A 20,775-nucleotide genomic window follows, 5' to 3' on the forward strand; every position below is an offset into this window, starting at 1 on the left:
GAGTTAAGGTCACCCGATATATATCCTCTTAAATCCTTAAGATAACTATGTATATCCTTTATATATCTCGTCCTGAAGCAGATATCTCTTGTTAATTCCTAAACTAGGCAACACCTTTCGGCTCGAAGACCGTGGATCACTTTCTTGGATTACTACTTACTAAAGCGTTGAATTTATGCCTCAGATTACTACTTACTGAAGTGTTGAAGTCTCCAGCGCTTCGCTGTGACAGGGGTGGATAATCGTTTTTCTGGTGGATTACAGAGCTGAATGGAAGACTACAATATAAATTCATTGTGTTGATATAGATGAAATGTTCTTAGAATAACCCCAACATTTAGCAAAACACAACATTCGGCTCCATATGAACGGGCCAACAGAATACACTTGTTTTTATACAGTAATAGGTCCCTAACTCATTTAGATAGTAATCTTTTTCCAATCAGAAGTAAAATATAGTGAATAATATTCTTACTTGATTGCATCAAAAGAATTGTTTCACACTATTTCCTTTACAAATGAATTTTTCGACTCGGTTCGCTAAATAACCGCTCGCTCCTTTTTACAGGCCAATTTTTCGCACCATTTTTTCTTCTCTTTTCAGTTGGTCTGCCAACTATGGGTCCATCAGCTGTTGGCTGAGACGCCCCCTGAAATATTAGGTTATGAAACTGCGATAACGACTCACTCTTCGCCGGTACCCTTTAATTAGCCCACCACTGTTAATTACTTTACCTGTCTGCGTCTGCCTGCCACCCATACCGGCGGGTCAGGGTAAACATTGCCTAGGAAATGACCCACCAGATGCCTCTGGGGTGGTCCTGTGTGTGTGTGTGGGGGGGGGAGGGGGGGGAGGGAGATATGATAATGGGTTATGGGGAGGGGAGGATGGAATGGCGGGAATGGCATATCGGAAAGCAGACCCTGGAGAAAGAGATTTACGAAGAAAATGTTTAATACTATTTACCTGTCCTCTGTAGTGAGATGATGCCAGGAACAAACGAGCAACTGGCCTACTTTGCACATATCCAGTCATCATCTGTCATGTGTAGTGTTGCCAAAAAAAAGAAATACAGAAGAGAGGTAAACATCGGAGCTCAGTGGTTGATATGTGAAGGTCTTGGGGGAAGGGTCAGGCTGGGAGGGGAGTGATAATCACCTGAGGGACGACATGGGAATACTGAAGAAAGAATAATATGTCTGGGAATTCTTCATACCTTGAGCAGACCACGGTAGACATCTTCAGTGCTTCCACGTTTTCAGTGTGCTGTTACTTGAGCCTTCTTTACTTTTCATTCATGTTTCTCTTGGGATTCTTTTCCCTTTTCATCCTCTTTGATTCTTTTCTTTTTGTCTTTCCATTCATCCACGCTACTTACTATTCCATCCTTCATGGCCTTCTCCTTGGCCATCATTCTATTTCCTCCCTCTTTTACATCCTTAACTTTTCGCCATACCTAACAAGCTGTTTTTCATTCTACCACTCTTATCTTACCCTCCACATCTGTAATTTCCTTCTTCCCTCTACTTCCTCTAACTTCATCCTTTTCCCTTACTTACCTCGTCTCCTTCCCCTACTTCATGTCCATTTCCATTCCCCTAGCCCCATCGGCTGGTAGAGGAGAGGACAAATTAGTCACGGGTCATGAAGGAAGCTGTTGTCTACCCGTCGCATTCTACCTGGAACGAGTTCTTTACCTGCAAATACCTGTATGTGTTGCCTCATGGCCTAGGTGCATCCACATGATCCAGTTAAATCCACATGGCCAAGGTGCATCCCACACAGTTTAGATACATCTTTATAGTCTAGCTTGGATTATCAGACTATTTCAGTCGTCTGCTATTTTGCTTGGAAACTTATTCATTGATTATCCTACTTTTCACTTACAATGCTTTCAAAATCATATCACTTTTAAACACCAAATCTCTCTCTTGAATATCACAGAAAGTGAGACAGATGGAGGTAAGCTTTTCCGACCACAGTTCACAGTTTCTCTCTAATGTTATTCGAGACAATTTCGAGAAAGTATAAACTTGTGTTTCACTGGTCCATCCTCGTAAGATCGCCTCGTATTGTGTCCATTGTGTTATGATATACAACCAGTTACAACAAGAAAACTATAACTCAGCTCTAGCCCTCTCACCTCTTAACCCCTAGCAGACAGTTCCTTCTCATTTCAATATAAGATAAACACCAGACATCTATATATATGGTAATGATTCCAGGGAATCTATGGGCTGAAAGCCCAGCTCTCTCTTTAACTGGGAGCTCATCCCTGGTACCATGTTCAGGCCAGAAGTACATTTCGCGTACCTCCACCTACATAAATAAGACCCAGAAATGAAAGGTTTTCTTACAATTTATATTTCAGGGGAAAAAAGACTTTAGATGTATCGTCTGTATAATTGTATAGATGTAGGAATAATTGTGTATGTGTCATGTTTTCTCCCCTCTTTTACATGATTCTTTTTACTTTTCAATATACATGTGTATATGTTGCATTAATTTCAGTGGAATTTATTCTGTAGCTTAAGGAATTCTCTATACGATGCTAGAAACGAGAAAGCAGGATTTTCTCAACACACAAGGACTTGGAACATCTGTTCCATGAATGAGAGGATCAGGTTAGATGTCTCTCTTCATGGAAATGCTGAAGTTCAGCTGACGTCACTACACACTACCGGATGTCAGGTCATTTCTCATTGGAAGAGACAAACGTTACCAGTGAACTTGCTAAAGATGCAGACGTGTCAAACTACACCAGATCAACATATCTACTCCAGGCTGGTGGTAGATGTCACATATACTTGAGGGTGATGGTAGATGACCATATCTACTCAAAAATGGTGGTAAGACACTCTATCTGCCTCAGAATGGCGACAGTCCACGAAAAATACACGAGGAGTTTGGTACAAATAGATATCATAGACAGATGCATTCTGAGGAGTTTGGTACAAATAGATATCATAGACAGATGCATTCTGATGGCTCCTTGATACAATCTGAAATCTTAACAACAGACGGACTTCGCTGGTGAAACAATGTACAGTCTCATGACGTCCCTGACCAACCCAAGAAGCACTGGTTCACACCGGGAACGTCCCTGACCAACCCAAGAAGCACTGGTTCACACCGGAAACGTCCCTGACCAACCCAAGAAGCACTGGTTCACACCGGGAACGTCCCTGACCAACCCAAGAAGCACTGGTTCACACCGGGAACGTCCCTGACCAACCCAAGAAGCACTGGTTCACACCGGGAACGTCCCTGACCAACCCAAGAAGCACTGGTTCACACCGGAAAGACAGCAGTTCATGCTAGGCTAACTTGTCGTGCTTCTTTAGGCTTACTTATGTCTGGTTCCCAGCTCTCGCACTTACAGGGCGGCCCCACTCCAGTCATAATGTAAACGCTATTAGTCGTTTTTCTGTGCAGGAAAAAGGAAAAATGGCCTCTATATACCCAGAGAAAAAGGAAACATCAATTATCTTCTGGTGATGTAGAGGTAATTAGACAAGAAGGTTAATTACTGTACCGCCGCTTTAACTGATATAAAAAGGTTAAATACCAGCTCATTGTGATAAATGACGAGTGGTTGAATCACTTAAATTGTTAGTACAGTTGTTATCATCGCGAACAGCATCTGTCATTACGTCTTAGTGTGTGGCTGTTAGCGTAGGAGCTTGTGGAAACGTCTGGTTAAGTACTAACAATGCAGACCTGAACATCTCATACAAACCCATGACTTCTACTGTGAAATTAGAATGAGATATGGTAGAAAAAATGTCATATTACTTGATTACCTTTATGGACTCTGGAAAGAGGGAATCTGCACTCATGAGGCTCCATGAGAACTCCTGGAGTCTTGTGTTACTCAGATCTATTATTCGCGAGAGGAGGATCTGGATATAACAATGTATCTAAAAAAAGAGAAATTGCCCAATATACGTATAACGACAGATTCGTCAGCTTACTTCATTTCATATCTTGATCAGGGACCACAACCATCGCTACAATGAGCAGTCAACATCAAGTACACTCGTGTAAGACCAAGTAAACATATGAACCAGTCACCAGCCTTTTCTCCTCGCTTCTAAAGACCAACATATAAAGATCTTCCCACAAAGCCATTTTTTGACACGACAGAAGAGCGCTAAAGAACCCTGTCCACATCCCTTCGAGGTTGTTCTGGCCTCAGGTATCGTCCTGTAAAACAGGTTCCGAGACCCTCAAGTTGAATTAAGTAGGATAAGTGTATTTGCAGAGTGTGTTATCTGGGATTATACGAGAGGGTCTCATTGTGTCGCCTTAATCACATCCATTGCCATGAAGGATAAAAAACGTTTTCAGCTTCGTATATATTTCTTATATGTATTAATCTATTTACTTATGAGATCCGAATCACATAACTTATTTGATCCAATTGCTTTCCAATATTAGTCACAGGTAGACGTTCAACTTCTATCCCAGAATGTATTTACTGGTTGAATAATTTCCATTTTTTCTTCAAGAACCAGATGTTGGCTGCACCGGGTGGGGGACCACTTGTGCCAGGAGTGGAGGGTGCTCAGCCTGGGGACTGGTCTACACCAGCTACCCTCCTACCATCCAACACTCCAGATGAGTCATGGACGACCTCTCTGCACTCCAGGTACGAAAGATCGCGCAGGGGAAGGCAGTTCCTCCTTTGTCTAATTCGTTAATCTCAACATGACGGTAAGTGCCCGTAAATTCCTCACTTTTATGGTCGAAAGAATGTACTCTATTTCTCCTTCCACTTGGAATTGCTTTTTTTTTTTTCTTTTCGATGTTTGCTTTTAGACCTGCGTCTCCCAGCCGCCCATCCCAACATTGATTGGTAAAAGGCTTTTCTTCCCATTCGTCAGTGGATCTTAGAGTTTTTGTCACTCCAGGCCCGTCGTAGGACCACATTCCTGCACAGGGAAGAGAGGAAATGTTTCCAGATGAGCTGGGAGTGAAATGTCGCCCAGACCTGCGCCAGACAATGCCCCACATCCCAAGTCTCAAGAGATAATTTCCAAGCATTCAGGAACTGGTGGACGTGAACGCTGGTCCTCAGTTTGATTTATTTCGGATTTGCAGGAATCTTTTTATGAGTGCTACATAATCCTCCAGCCCTTATATGTTAATGATAAAGTTTATATCACCTATGGGGGAAACTGTGGCAAGTTTTCACATCTCTGAAACCTTATTTTCTGAGTTTCTTTTCATATTTTGTCAAGACAGATGTTGATACCTCAGCAGTCTAAAACTCAAAACTCCAAGAGCTGCTATGATTTCAGCCACAGTGGCTATGAATGGTCAGAAGATCTCCATGAGGAAGGGTGTACACAAGAACACTTCTGTAGGACCTCCCTGACGAGTTTTTCACCTGATGACATCTAGACCAGGTCTTCAGCAACTCTTACAAATCATTAGCTCCGTGGTGGCTACCCTGGCGTGTGGTAGAATGCCTTTCTTTCCCTCACACCTGTCAGTGAGGTTGCACATTATGGCGCTAATGGAAGGAGGAGGGGCTGGAGGGAGGAGGGGCTGGAGGGAGGAGGGGCTGGAACCAGCCTCTGAGGTGCGGGAAGGGACTAGGCAGGGCCCCTTTAATAGTGGGAAAGAGATGGATGAAGATTGCGTGAGTCGTTATGGGTGTGTGAAGTGCAACAGGTTCTGTGGTGAGGGAAGGACACGGGAGATCGCATGTTAAGTTGATGGGGAGAAGGAGTGAGGGATCTCTGAGTGTGATGGAGGGGAGAGATTCCACTGTGAGTAAGGAGGAGACTGTACATTTAGGAATTGATGTATTGAAAGACGTGAAACGTTTCTGTGTAACGGGAAAGTGAAGATTATATTCAAGTGTAGATAAGAATGTGTGTGTGTGTTTGTGTGTGTGTGTGTGTGTGTGTGTGTGTGTGTGTGTGTGTGTGTGTGTGTGTGTGTGTGTGTGTGTGAGTACATTACCACAAACACCGATTCATCACATCCCAGGACCTTTCATGCCCACGATGCAACTGCCATAATGAAGACACCGAACACCTCTCTCAGGCGCCCCTCACTCTCCTCACACAGAGCCACACACAACACTGCGTTTTATGATCTTTTGTCCCGCCCAGTAGACGTGGCTGGCGTCCTGGGCGCTGCAGGAGTTTTATAGAGAATGAAGGGACTACTAAGGCAGAAAATAAGTATTTGTATGTATACATTATATATATATATATATATATATATCGAGGAAACTGTGAAAATGAAAGAAACAAAAGCTCTCTTCCTCCGGAAAGTAAAGGCAGGAATTAAAAGCTGAGAACCGACCATATGGTAAGGGATGATGGTTGTGGTGTCCATCGTGTAGAGAGACGAGGGAGGGGCAATGGAATGGCTGGAAGACGAACAATGATTACCAGTGTTAGGGAGGCGTTGGGTGCGTGGAGGGGGGCGCGCGGAAAATGTCAGGGAAGATGTGGAATGCGTGGAGGATTTTGTAGAGCGTCAGGAGAAGCGTGGAATATATGGAAGAAGCGTGGAAAGTGTCTGTGAATATTTGGAGGAGTGTTGAGAGCGTGAAGGGATGCTGTTTAAAGCCACTGTAGCGAGTTGTCTGTTGAAGACACTTAAGATCCTACATCAATCAGCACATCCCATACTTCGGTAGATATTTACACTTCAGTTGGAGATATTAATAGCAGTTACCTGACCTAATATTGGAAAGATTAGTCTTACCTGAGCTCAGTTTTCCGTATCGGCTGATCCCCAGCTCGCACACTAATCCGGAAGCTAATATCCCGGCGTTCTTCTAATGTTTCGGTACAATGAGATCCCGCAGGTGCATATCCGGCACTGTTCACACACATAAGGATCTGTTTCAGACCTACATATAGACCCTTTGATCTGTTTCAGACCTACATATAGACCCTTTGATCTGTTTCAGACCTACATATAGACCCTTTGATCTGTTGCAGACCTACATATAGACCCTTAGATCTGTTTCAGACCTACATATAGACCCTTAGATCTGTTTAAGACATATTCATACCGTCAAAGACTGAACTGAAATCGATAAACACTCTCTTTTGAGTTCTCTTTCCTAAACAGTAGTCAATCTGGAATCTGTCAGAGACCTTTAGTCATGATCAGGCTTGCTACTGCGCGTATGTCTCTGTATTTCATGACCTACAGATACATATCCATTCTCTGTGACGTGTTACAGAAATATGCACGCCCTGTGGGACTCCTCATGGCTATATCTTTTCCTGAAAAAAAAAAATCTACATCTTTCTCTCAACAGCCACAAGCCGTCTATACATATCTTTCACCGACCGAAAGCCACATTCATTTTTTTTCAACAGCATTAAGCCATTTGCATCCTTCCTTCAACAGCCACAAGCCACCTACACCTTTCAATAACCATGGGCCACCTACTTCTCTGCATCAACAGCCATATGCCACCCACTCTTCCTCACCAGCCACAAGACGTTTACCATCTCCCACTTCACGGGTTCTCTACGTTAGAGCAACCAATAATTTCCTGCCATTAAAGCGTGGATGGTCACCATTACGGGGGTAAACCAAGCGTCCAGCAGTTACCCTAAAGCGTCCGTCCGGAACCAGGAAGTAACACTTGGTAGTCTGAAGACTTCTAGAACCTTGAGTGAACTGAGCACTTCCATGAGAACCCCTGGAGAAGTAGATGACGTACATAACCCTAGCGAGGTCGAGGACATTCGTAACCAAGGTCAAAGGTAAATCGAGCACTAAGTACAAGGTTGGACCGAACGATTCCAGAGGTTATGATAAGGAGTTACAGAACCTACAGAGTGGTTTGAGAACCTTTAGAATCAAGGACTGGGTAGAACCCACCACTGAACTAAGGAGTAAGAATAATTACGATGGACTAAGAACCACCAAAAAGCTTTAGCTCAGTAGTCTCAAGACTTAAGTTATAAGATGTACAGTCAAACTCCGAGACACATTGACTTCCAGAATCCTCCCGAAAAACGTCTTTGAGAATGAAGACCTCCTTATATATATATATATATATATATATATATATATATATATATATATATATATATATATATATATATATATAGGGAAGAAAAAATGCTACCCATGTATCCCCATATCGTAGAAAGCGACTAAAAGGATCAGGACTTATGGACTGGAAAATTCTCGTCTCCTTTACAATCACTTGCCAAGGTTTGGAAGAGGAGAGGGAGCTAAGTGAGGATTTAATCTGGAAGGCTCAGTTGTGTTTTCCCGAGGTTACCTAACTAAGGTGGGAAAAAGGATCATGTAAAAAGAATACTGTGGCTCTTACGTCAGTATTGCCTCCCCTAAAACCTATATAGCACTATAGTTACACGTGTTCGTCTCTCACAACGAGTATAGTGTATTCCAGTCTCTCTACGGATGCATTTTTAGCGGACCAACATGCATCCAGCTGGGATGAAATTATTTTATTTACCCTCACGTTAAAAAGAGGTCTCCCTCCCTGTTGTCACCCCTGGTCAGAGCGCCCCAGGACCCTACCACCTCCACTTGGATGTAAGGATATATAATCCTTACCAGCTGGGAACATGAGGGTGACATTGCTCTGCCCCCTGATGCCATATGGTCCGGGATCGTCAGGGTGGTAAATTAGCTGGGTAGAAGCCATCATCATCACCTACCTACACATACACTCAACCACATCATATTTCCTCGTCCTCCTGGAGACAAGTCGTAGTCGTTCGTCGCCTCAAGTAGCTACTTAGCAACTTTATGTTGCATGTAAAGTGTCATGAACTTATCAGAAAGTAGTTTCTCCGAGGCAGTTGGATATTTCTTCGCTGTTCTACTTCTTAGAGAAGTTTGTACCATCACAATAAATCTCAAGGAAAGGAAATCACACCAGCTAACGATATGCATGATTACTAAAGGAATGAAAAAAAAGCTTTGAAACTGAACATAAAGCTAAAAGAACGACCCTCCTCCTCGACCCTGAACGTTACGGTTCGTATAAATAATGATTAATCCGTCGGCCACCGAGAAAATTACCCTCAGGCGGCGTAATTTACACAAAACAATGGCCTTCACGGGCGTAGCAGAGCGGTAGGAATGGAATGGAAGTCAGTCGAGGTATTCCCACGGTGCGCAGTTCTAGGGGCGAGTCCACACGGTGGCTCCAGACGACACTTTTATGTTTCACGCTTTTCTCTTTTGTTTATCTCATCTAGAATGTAAGAGGAAAGCACAAGAAGAACTCACGAAGATCTCTCTGAAATCTTGTGGTTCACAAGGACTCTGATGACTTACAGGATTACGTGGTTATGATTGTATGGAGATAAATAAGCGACGCCCGTCAGCTGTGAATGTCGAACACCGGAAGCCTCGCCATTGTCGGCTTCTTGAGATAATGTCGTGTAATGGCTACTCTCCTCCTCTTCCTCCGATCACTGGACATCCGGGTGACACCCTGGACACCCCCGATCATCTCTACCCTCATTCACCAACGTCTTTGTAAGAGAAGATAATCTCTGTGGACATTGCTCCAGTTCAGGTCCGCTGGATTTTTGTCAGAAATTATCTTCTTGTGCTTTCTGTTTTTGCCTGTTGTTATGACTCGTTGTGGTCCACACTTCTTCGTTGTGCATCTTTACTTGACCTGATATATAAGATTTGTCTCAATTCTTTTACTTGAGTTTATCTTTCTTTCGCTTCAAGATCTGGAAGTGGATAAATCTTTATCTCTAAACTGCATGTGTGTTTGTCTGTCGGTACAGAGTTTAACACACTTTGCATCGTTTCCTTAGACTTTACTAATACGTTAAACAAAGAATTAAAACCTTTAGTCAGCAGCTTTATTGTTCGAGGAAAGAAAGAGGCGACATCACGGTCAATCCTCGTGTGGTTAGTCTCCACAGAGAAACTATAGGAAACAGCACATAGAACCCCCAGCACCTTCGTGTCCCTTCACAAGGGGCCACATGGTGGCACCTTGGCTTGCCTTCCAACGGAGAACCTTCAGTGGGGTGTCACTGACCTTCCCTCAGAAGGGGTCACAAGGTAGTCGAACCTTCTCTCCTTGTCCTTGACGTCTCTCCAGCTACAAGAATGTGACATGTCATGAAGAAGTCGCCACGTAATCGTCCTCAACACTATCTTTCCCTCAGACATTTTTCTGACATTTATCACATTTTGTTGGTATCATTTTCCGTCTAGATTTCTTATTCATATTTGCTCTTAACCTTGACTCACGTCATTTTCTCGTACTGTACGTGGCGTGTGACCTTGTGTCATTTCCCGTGTATTGCGTGTATCCTGTGACCTAATATAAGTCATTTCCTGTGCCTGTATGTAGCTTGTGACCCTATTATTTCCCTTGTTATATATACACCTCGGCGCCACATCACTACTAAGTGGTAGGATTTTGAAAGCGTATAATTCAGCATCTTAAAAGTCTTTTTATAACATGCTTAAAAGGCATTCCTTTCATTTTTTTTTTGCACTTGACTTTTTGTGTTGCTTTTCATGTTGTGTCATCACATCATGCCTGAGTTATTAATGATGGCAACGCTTGAGTCAAGTGTGGGCGAGACGATGATTCTGGTCATCCTGGGTAAGGAACTTCTTAAGTCGTGGTGGACAATAGGACGGTCTACCTCCACAGTCACCCCCCCCCCCCACACACACACACTTCTGTACATTCTCTCTCTCTCTCTCTCTCTCTCTCTCTCTCTCTCTCTGGATCAGCCTTCTAACCTTTCCTTTTTCTCTAACTTTCCTCTCTTCCCCCCTCTCCTCCTTCTCTCGCTCCTTCCTTCTTCCTCCCTCCCGCCTCGGTAGGGAATGTCTGGCGTCATGCACGAAGTCCCCCAGGATGACTTGTGGCAGGAGTCACTGTCCTACGGCGCGCGGCTCCCTTGAGTAATCACGCCTTTGAGGATGAAACAATTGGTCATTCCGGCATGACCAGGAGTCCCCCTCGCCTCCTGCGGGAGGGTTCTGCTCGACTGCCCTCCATTGGTCACGCCCGCAGGCCTTCCATACTCTCGGCCCCGCTCTTACAACCTTCCTGATAGTCTAAGTGGGGTTCTGTTGGTGCTTTGGGTGCAAGTTTTTTAATCCTTCCGACTTGTTTTCAGTTGATGATACACTTGTCTGTACGAGTCAGGGGCACAGTGTCTGGTGGAGAGACAGTCTCTCATGAAAAATCAGGTGGATTCTCTCTCTCTCTCTCTCTCTCTCTCTCTCTCTCTCTCTCTCTCTCTCTCTCTCTCTCCTTTTTTTTCTTACTTCCCTGTTTTTCTGAACTCTTTTCTTTTCTCCTTCGTCTCTACCCATCCTTCTCTAGTTATTTGTATAAAAAGCATTAATGTTAGTGACGAATCTTCTCTCTTTTCCCCTTTGACCCTGAAAAGCTGTGCACACCTCACAGTTCACACACTCTAGAGGACGCACTGTACGCACCTCACAGTTCACGCACTCTAGAGGACGCACCGTACGCACCTTGCAGTTCACGCACTCTAGAGGACGTCTCTAAATTCCCTATAATTCGCTGGCTGACAATGCCCCTTTGTGTGGTGTTTCTCCTTGTTGTCTTCTACATCCTTCCCATCGCTTCTCACGGACCTTCATTACTGAGGAATGCCTCGCCTCTTCCGTGACTTGCAGGCGGGTGTGAATCTCTCTTCCGCTACTTGTACTGTAGTTGGGTGGAGATTCCTTTTCCGCAGCTTATGATCTGGTGGAGACTCATGGTTCGCTCCTTGAAATCAAGTAAAGATTCCTCGTCTGCGACTTGTAACTGGATGAAGATTCCTCCTCTGCAACGTGCAGTTGGGTGAATATTCCTCTTACGTGGTGAAATTTTAAATGGGTGAAGATTCCTCCTCTGCTACTTGTAATTGGATGAAGATTCCTGTTCCACGACTTGTAACTGGGTGAAGATTTCTATTACATGACCTATGTAACTGGGCGAGGATTCTTGTTCCTCCACTTTTACTAGGTACGTCTGCTTTTATGCCGACTTCGTCGCTGGGAATAACCTCTTTTGCAGCCAGTTCCTCTGCAGGAAGGTTCCTCTCTTCTGATTATGCCACTGCTGGAAATTCCTCTACGGACGCCCCTCTCGCATGTCTCGTCTCTGGTGGGAAGGAACGCCGGGGGCAGATTGTGCTTTGTCCTGTGTGCATTATATGAGCGGACACCATGCGCCGTCTGAGAGCAACTAGCTGGTGCAGGACCTGATGAGGGGTATGAACCAGCCGTGAGTCAATACAGTGTGAGGTCCAGAAGGATCCCGAGACTGATGGAAATACAGAAGAAGGCGCAGAAGAGGAAGACCTGGATGACAGGGACGGAGTGGTCACGGGGAAGCAGAGTGATGGAAGGGTCGTCATCACGGATACGAGGGTCGTCGGCGTCATGGGGCAGCTGGATATCATGGCCGTCGGCGTCATGGGGCAGCTGGATACCATGGCCGTCGGCGTCGTGGGGCAGCTGAAAGACAGGAAGAAGAAGTAAACAAATCAGGGTTTCCTTGATTGCAGGAGCTGCAGGGGTCAGGTCCCACGACCCACGACTCCCGCCGCCGCTGGTGACGCCTTAGGACCCGCGCCTCGCCCACCTCTGCTCCCTCCTGCGGGTAGCGCTGCCGGCGACTGCTACGTGTGAGTCAGCCATACGTGTTCATCAACCTTTATCATCAAGACTGATAGCAACACAGCCTTACACTGTGTGGCAAAGACATGCCATCAACTTAGCTATCCTTCTCTGCATACATTTTGAAAACATAAACACTGGGCACTTTATCTACCATGTGTATGATTTAATCACTATTCATATATATATATATATATATATATATATATATATATATATATCGTTGCTACGGGCACTGTCCAACAACGCTACATAATTCATTTCGTATTGGAATAAACATTATTTTCCATGATCGAAGAACATTGATGATAATAACAGGATATATTCATTCGTCATCTTTTTCAGTAGAAGATATTTGGCCTTGAGTCAGTTGACGTGCCACTTCCTTCATTTCCTGTGATAAGATATCATTATAAGCGAGTTCTTGAGTTTTCTCGTTAATTATATACCGTTTCATAACGAATGTAAATCGTTTAAGATTTTTTTTCTCTCGTTATCATTTCGCTTATTCATATCCCAGTTTCATGTATAGATATTCATGTTTTCTAAAGCCTATCTTTACATATCCACCACATCCTTCCGAAAAATTATGTCTTTCCATGAAGTATACTTTTATCAAGAACCATACATATAGTAACAGCGTGTATGGTCTTATCGTGTATGATCTGATCGTGTATGGTCTTATCGTGTATGGTCTTATCGTGTATGGTCTTATCGTGTATGATCTGATCGTGTATGATCTGATCGTGTATGGTCTTATCGTGTCTGGTCTTAACGCCAAAAGGTGTTCAGGTTTCAGGTACAAGACCACATGATCCTTAATCTCTACCGCTGTGGTAATCGTAAGTCCTCAGTATCAACTTACTCATCATGTTGACTCCTAGTCTATAGTGCCATCACTTTGTGGTTCCTCTGCATCTATTCTATTCCCCTTAAAGCTGCGTAAATTCTCAGACATACATACCAAAATTAAAGAGAGCTGTTAATGGTCCATAAACGGAAACCTGACTTAGGGTGTGTGTGTGTGTGTGTGTGTGTGTGTGTGTGTGTGTGTGCGTGTTTACATGCAGACACAGGAGTAAAGACATGGTGCGTATATACAAGGTTAACAGACGGGGGAACACGTGTGGAAACTCTCTTCCTGTGATACAGAAACAGTAACCACAAATACACATACACACCAAATACGCCGATGACATTTTCCTATTGTGTTTTGAGTTCGTTTTTCCTTTCCGTTTTTAATTGTACACATGAATGTACCGGTACATATGGCTGTATACATGCAAGAGTCCATTTCAAAGCAATGGCCATGTAATTATTGGCCACTACTGGGCGAAGGGGGTCTGTCAAGACAGAGAAGTGACAGAACACAAAACATGAGACAGGCCAGTTACCAGGCTCTTTGTGCCTCGTTCCCCTCCACCACCTGTCTGCAGACGAATAATTATATTACCAATTTATTTCCTGTCTAGATAGAGGAATGGCGAGGTGTTTCTCTCTCCGTCCTTACGATATGAAATGATGGGTGTCGTGTAGATGGTGATGCCTTACGTTGTGTAGTAGGTAATGCTGTACCATCAGGAGGAACTGAAGTTGACGGTGATATCTACGAAGAAATGTAGAAATGATATGATCAGTGGTGATAGCAGTGGGAGTGATGGTAGTGGTGGAAGCGATGGTTGCAGTCGTGGTGACAGTACTGCTGATGTCACAAGTGGTGACAGTGATGGTGTGGAGGATTATATGGAGGTGTTTCCACTACCATACCCATACTGGAGGTTGACATTAGTGGAGGGGGCGTATCCGTAGGTGTAGTGGTTGAGGTCTGGGGATGAAGTTCCTACAGCCAGGCTATACGTAGTGGAGGAAGTGACTGGTGGAAGTTACTTATTGGAGGGGGAAGTGTTAAGGCAGTACACCGAGGAGGTACACACACTGTGTGGTATACATGTTGTGTACTTGAAGCCGAGGCAGCATATCAAGGGCAGTATTATAGCAACGGTGGAGGAAATGTATTCAAGAAGCATGATACTGTTGACAACATGACCTGAGGTCAACCTATCATGGGGTCAATATACCCCTGGATCAATATAATAACCCGGGGTATCATCATACTCTGAGGTCAACATAACCTGGGTTCATCATCCTCTCGGGTCAACATACCCTGGGATAAACATACCCTGGGAAGAACATAACCCGAGGCCAACATAACCCGTGGTCAACATAATCCGGGGTCAGCATAACCTGGGGTCAACATAACCCGGGGTCAACATAACCCGGGGTCAACATAACCCGGGGTCAGCATAACCCGGGGTCAACCGTAAGTTTATGGTTGGATCCTTCGAGACTAACCATTACAACTAACTCCCCCCCCCCCCCCCCCCCCTTGGGGAAATACTTGCTCAACAAAAGCCCACCAATAATAGCCGGAGCCCGGAACAATAGTCCTGCCAAAGCCCGGTCTTCCAGAATTACAAACTCACGTAGAAAAAGGGATGTAGGGCCGCCCTGCGGGTAACATGGGCATATATCGCTAGTGGAGAGTAATTTGTAAGATATGAGGATATGTTACCCTAGGGTTACTGTAGTTACGGGTACCTTGAAAGAACTATGATGATATAGAAGAGGCAGAAAAAAAAGGGCATGACACCGGGCATTGTACTTTTTTGAATAGAAAAGGTCAATTAGATAAATCGGCATTGTGTACAAACATGAGAAGACACCACATTAAGGTCGTGGTTCATAATGGTAGAAGTGATGAAATAATTATGACAAGAGATTACCTTTTACTTCACACAGGTGGGTGTTAAATAGAACATCAAGAAATCATTCATTGATAATGTAGTGAATATAGATTGTTTGTGACATCACTGCTAGCTTGAGATGCAAGATACGTTCCTTCATCTAATGAGAACACACACACACACACACACACACACACACACACACACACACACACACGGTTGATACAGACAGCATACATAAATCTGAGAAGTTATATGACAATACACAATGTGCAGGAGTTGGGTCACCACTGGTGTAAATCTCTCTCTCTGACAGTACAAATAGGGAGCTACTCAGGTCGTTAGTACCATATCCCATCCATATACTGATGAATGACGACATATGAACACAAATTTCTCATTAGCGATCGTGCGGATCATGAGAGTGTGTTGCAACACCTCAAGCAACAGGTCTTGCATCGTTTGTCAATAATGTTCACGTACGTTGATATAACAGTTACTCTGTGTCAACACAACATTTGTGCCTGAGAAGTGACTCCATGCGTAGTATTCCCTAGGGAAAGGTATTGCTCTGAACTGGTTCAGTTTGTATCACTAGATAAAAACTAGCTTCATGGGTGTATGTGCCAGCTTGTGTATATCTGTGTATGTGTACGTGTTTATGTATGTGAACCTTTTGTATATGTAAGTGTATGTGAATGTTTGTCAATGTATGGATGTATATTTCTCTAAGTGTAGGGACGTTGGTCTAGCGAAAGTAATTATCATAATTTACATCAGATGAAATTACTTTGCCTTCGTTCATGTTCCTGATAACCACGAGGACTTCTCGCTCCTCAGTGAGTGGTAATCAGGAGGGAAGTTAGGTTAACATAGATGGTCTTGCATGCGACTGTCCAGGGAAGCGAACAGAAGTATTACTCGATTTCTTAAGTGTTTGGTGCATATTGGTCACTTATTCTGCACTGATTTATGAATGTGTGTGTGTGTGTGTGTGTGTGTGTGTGTGTGTGTGTGTGTGTAAATTGTTGGTGTCCGCCAATAAAGGTGTGGCTGGGTCAGCAAATATGTAGTAGAGCAAAGGTCGCAGGAGGGCTTGTAGAGAGAGAGAGAGAGAGAGAGAGAGAGAGAGAGAGAGAGAGAGAGAGAGAGAGAGAGAGAGAGAGAGAGAGAGGAGCAATTTACGCGGATTAAGAGTTCAACACTTAAACCTGCACTTACATAGACGCATACCCAAATATTGATATGAATGACGAATCACATACAAATATCATTGTACTACAGACAGACACATCTGCCACACCTCAGATATTTAATCACTGACAGACATATTTGCACAAACACGACGTTGACATCTGTACAAAAAACTCTAACACCGATATTCAAACAAACAAGACATTAGATACCTGCCCACACACACACACACACACACACACACACACACACACACACACACACACACACGTGTGTTTTTGCCAACTTGCGTGATGTACTAAAGGCTCCAGGCTAAAGGGGCATAACTGGCAGACAATGGAGTTCGATGCCAAAATGTAAGCCATAATGTCAGGACTTGAGGACTCTGGGAAAAGGGAAGGAATGGATCCGCCACTCACCGACCAGGGAGGAGGGTTTCTTCTACGTATTATTTTCCCTGAGAGGCATTCAGCGGAGCAGTGAATTAAGCTGTGTGTGTGTGTAGTTCTTTGTTGATACATGGGACTAGGTTTGGGGAGGGAGCGAACTGTGGGAGTTATTTCTGATGTGACTTGCGTTTGGGACCGATTCCTTTCTTTTGTTCAGCACTAGAGTGACGCCATAGCTCGCTATGATCCACCATGGCTTCTCTCTTCTTCATTTCACCTTTGATTTTCTGAACTCTTTATTCTAACTGATCTCTCTCTCTCTCTCTCTCTCTCTCTCTCTCTCTCTCTCTCTCTCTCTCTCTCTCTCTCTCTCTCTCCCTCTCTCTCTCTCTCTCTCTCTCTCTCTCTCTCTCTCTCTCTCTGCGTCCTGCTGAACCACTTATCCAGTCACCAGACGTCTTTATCTCTCTTTATCTCATCGTGCATGATAATATATTCGTAGTTGTAGCTTGGGGGCAGCAAGAATAATGTCTTGGGTGTAGAAACATCTCAGTAATGAAGAAAAAGAATCATTATTACTTATTATCCTTATACACTCCATTCTTAGTTCTTGTCTTATTCATCCCCCTGCTATCATGTGTTTTCCTTCAGCTAACTCTTTCTCTACCGCCTTATCTTTCTTTCTCATTACTTTTTTAATTTCGTTTTTCCTCGATATAATCCTGTATCTTATATTCATCTGTTTTCCTTACCATCCTTTAAATTCTGCCTTCCTTCCATATGTTCCTTCCCTTCTTTCCTTCTCACCTACAAACAAACTCCATCCTCTTCCCTTCCTCCTTCCCTCACTCCCTTCCTACCCTTCTTACTTTCGCTCTCGCTGTTCAACATCTGGAAATCCTGAAGACTAGTTTCCCAGGACAATTTGAGCAGCGTTCATGTGTGTAGCTCGAATTAGTCAACGCCCCGTCTGTCGCACCCCTGTCCTCGAGTCATGATCACCACCCCGTCTGTCGCACCCCTGTCCTCGAGTCATGATCACCACCCCGTCTGTCGCACCCCTGTCCTCGAGTCATGATCACCACCCCGTCTGTCGCACCCCTGTCCTCGAGTCATGATCACCACCCCGTCTGTCGCACACCTGTCCTTAGATCATGGTTACTGCCCCGTCTGTCGCACCCTCTCCACCTTCGAGGCATTATCACCGCCCCGTCTGTCGCACCCCCATCCTCAAGTCATGGTCACCGCTCTGTTTGTCGCGCCCACGCCTTTGGGTCATTGTCACCGCCCAGTCTGTCGTGCCCCTGCCCTCAGGAACACATGGTGTGGTCTGTTGTTGTGTGTGAGGTAAGAGGCACCACGCGAGTCATGGTTTACCTCCTCACCCGTCACACCGCTGCCCACGGTCCCTGGGTTACAAATCTCCTCCCCAGGCAAGTATGCGCGAATGTTGTTAATATATTCTTATTGATAAACCTCACGTATAAAACCTTAGTGGAAATGGCAGAGGTTATCGATCCATCAACTGTCAAGATGTTCGACGTTATGTGTCGCCAAAAGTTCCCTTGTGCCAAGCCGAGAACATTTAGATGACTGACTGTGAAAAAAAAAAACAATATGGGAATACCTCTTTAGGTTTCCTATGACAAAATATCTAATATATATGTGGAAACGTCCACGTATCATAGATATCTTTTGGATTGGATTCTTCTCTAATTTCTAAAAACGATAGAAGAAAAATCACATACGAAATATGATGCTCTTTCGGACAGACTACCAGTGTCGAATCTGTTAAATGTGGCGTTAAGGAATTAGCAACATTATACGTGCGATGAAAATTATAAGTGACAGAGGATCTTCCTGGCGCCAGACTTCCTCTGTCACCCACTCGTTTAGGATTAAGGAATCTGATCCTCTGCACGAGCTTGTAATCCCCTCTAAGAGGAAATTGATGTTAGGAAATTTTAAGACACCTCGCATATCAAGTTTAAGGTTTCGTCATCTGTCTCTCTTTACACAATCTTGGGTTTGCTGGTTTATGACAATGCTCAAGGTTTGATGGGGTGATGATGACACATTTTGTCTGTCTCACCCACTCGCATATGATGCCTTGTATATCAAATAATCTCTCTCTCTCTCTCTCTCTCTCTCTCTCTCTCTCTCTCTCTCTCTCTCTCTCTCTCTCTCTCTCTCCCTACCCCCAGTAAGACCCTCCACGTGCCGGATTACGGTCGTGTTTAATCCCCAGAACTGAGCCGCAGCGTTACCCCGGATCCCCCTTACATGGGTCAGGGGTGACGAGGTTAGTGGGGAGGAGAAGGGGACAGAATACCTACACTGGGCCTCACTTTCCTCACTGACCTTCTCTCTCTCTCTCTCTCTCTCTCTCTCTCTCTCTCTCTCTCTCTCTCTCTCTCTCTCTCTCTCTCTCTCTCTCTTTCTCTCTCTCTCTCTCTCTCCCCTTAGGTCACCTCTGGTCTCCTGGTTCGATACCCTGAACCTGCATACCTTCCTGCATTTGAAGTGGAAAAAAAAGTCATCCAATTACTATTCATCAGCTGAGGGCCTTGGAGACCTCTCCTCCCCTCCCCTCTCCTTAATTACTCAACCATTCCCCCTAGTTTCCCCTCTACTCCAGTCCTCTCCCCTCACGCCTCTTCCATCCACTCTCATTATGCAATGACTCCCTACTTTCTTCCCATTCAAGCGTCCGCATTGCCTCTCACCTTCTCTTTCACTTCCAACTCCCTTCCTGCTTTACTCTCCTCCATTCGTTGATTACATTTCTCTTCTCTACACGGTCACGCTCTCTCCTACGTCCTATGTATCCGCATCAACACATAGCCACCCGTGTATCCGCCGTCAGGGCTCACGATACACGTGTATTGCTCAGGTAAGAAGGAAGTCGGTGGACTGGTTCCTTCTTAGTGTGTGTGTGTGTGTGTGTGTGTGTGTGTGTGTGTGTGTGTGTGTGTGTGTGTGTGTGTGTGTTTTGAATTTTTTTGTTGTTATGACAAACAATTACCTCTCAAGCCCTCTGATTTTACTGAAGATTTTTCCAGCTTCCTGACAACACACTATTGTCATATATATATATATATATATATATATATATATATATATATATATATATATATATATATATATATATATATATATATATATCAAAGATTATTTGTAATTGTGCCATGTTACACAATATATATTTGCGGTGAAGTGCACAGGCACACACACACACACACACACATTAATTGATCTCGATTTAGAGACCTCTCAGGCTCATTCGGTTCTATGCGCTGCCCCATTCAAAGCCTTTTGAGCGACAGCCCTTCCCATCACACACCATTACACTGATCTTAAAGGACGCCACCACAATACCCAGAACGCGGGAAACAAAACCCGTCATCGCTGCCACAACACAACGCTCAACGGCTGCAGCGACATCACAAGTCTGCGATCAAACGTTTGCAGCAAACACGACTCATATATGGCTCACACGGTTACAACGAACACAGTCGAGCTCTCAAGCCGTTGCAGCGAACGGTTACAATGAACACAGCCCAGCGCTCAAACGGTTGCAGCGAACACAAGGCAGCTCGAGCAACGACGCCGGACAATAAAGGTCAAAACACAGCGAACGACACAAGACAATCGACCAGAAAATTAATTCTCTCGGCACAACATTCCAGACATACCCCAGGCCGCCTCCACGAACCCTTTGATGCGGTGCCGCGGCTGCGGCAGCAGCCAGCGGTCCATATAATGGAACACAGGCGGCCATGTCTGTGGGGAAGTG

At 44.4% G+C, this 20,775-nt stretch overlaps 1 long non-coding RNA gene across 1 annotated transcript in view; it reads left to right on the forward strand.

Annotated features, from left to right (window-relative positions):
* LOC139748008 (uncharacterized) overlaps nucleotides 1-20,775 on the forward strand; it is a 48,920-nt gene that overhangs the window by 14,329 nt on the left and 13,816 nt on the right. Inside the window, exon 2 of the long non-coding RNA XR_011712509.1 lies at nucleotides 4,513-4,652. This is a non-coding gene — a long non-coding RNA (uncharacterized lncRNA). The remainder of the gene's footprint in view (nucleotides 1-4,512; nucleotides 4,653-20,775) is intronic.

Source organism: Panulirus ornatus, chromosome 71 (genome assembly GCF_036320965.1).
Source record: "Panulirus ornatus isolate Po-2019 chromosome 71, ASM3632096v1, whole genome shotgun sequence".
NCBI lineage: Eukaryota > Metazoa > Arthropoda > Malacostraca > Decapoda > Palinuridae > Panulirus > Panulirus ornatus.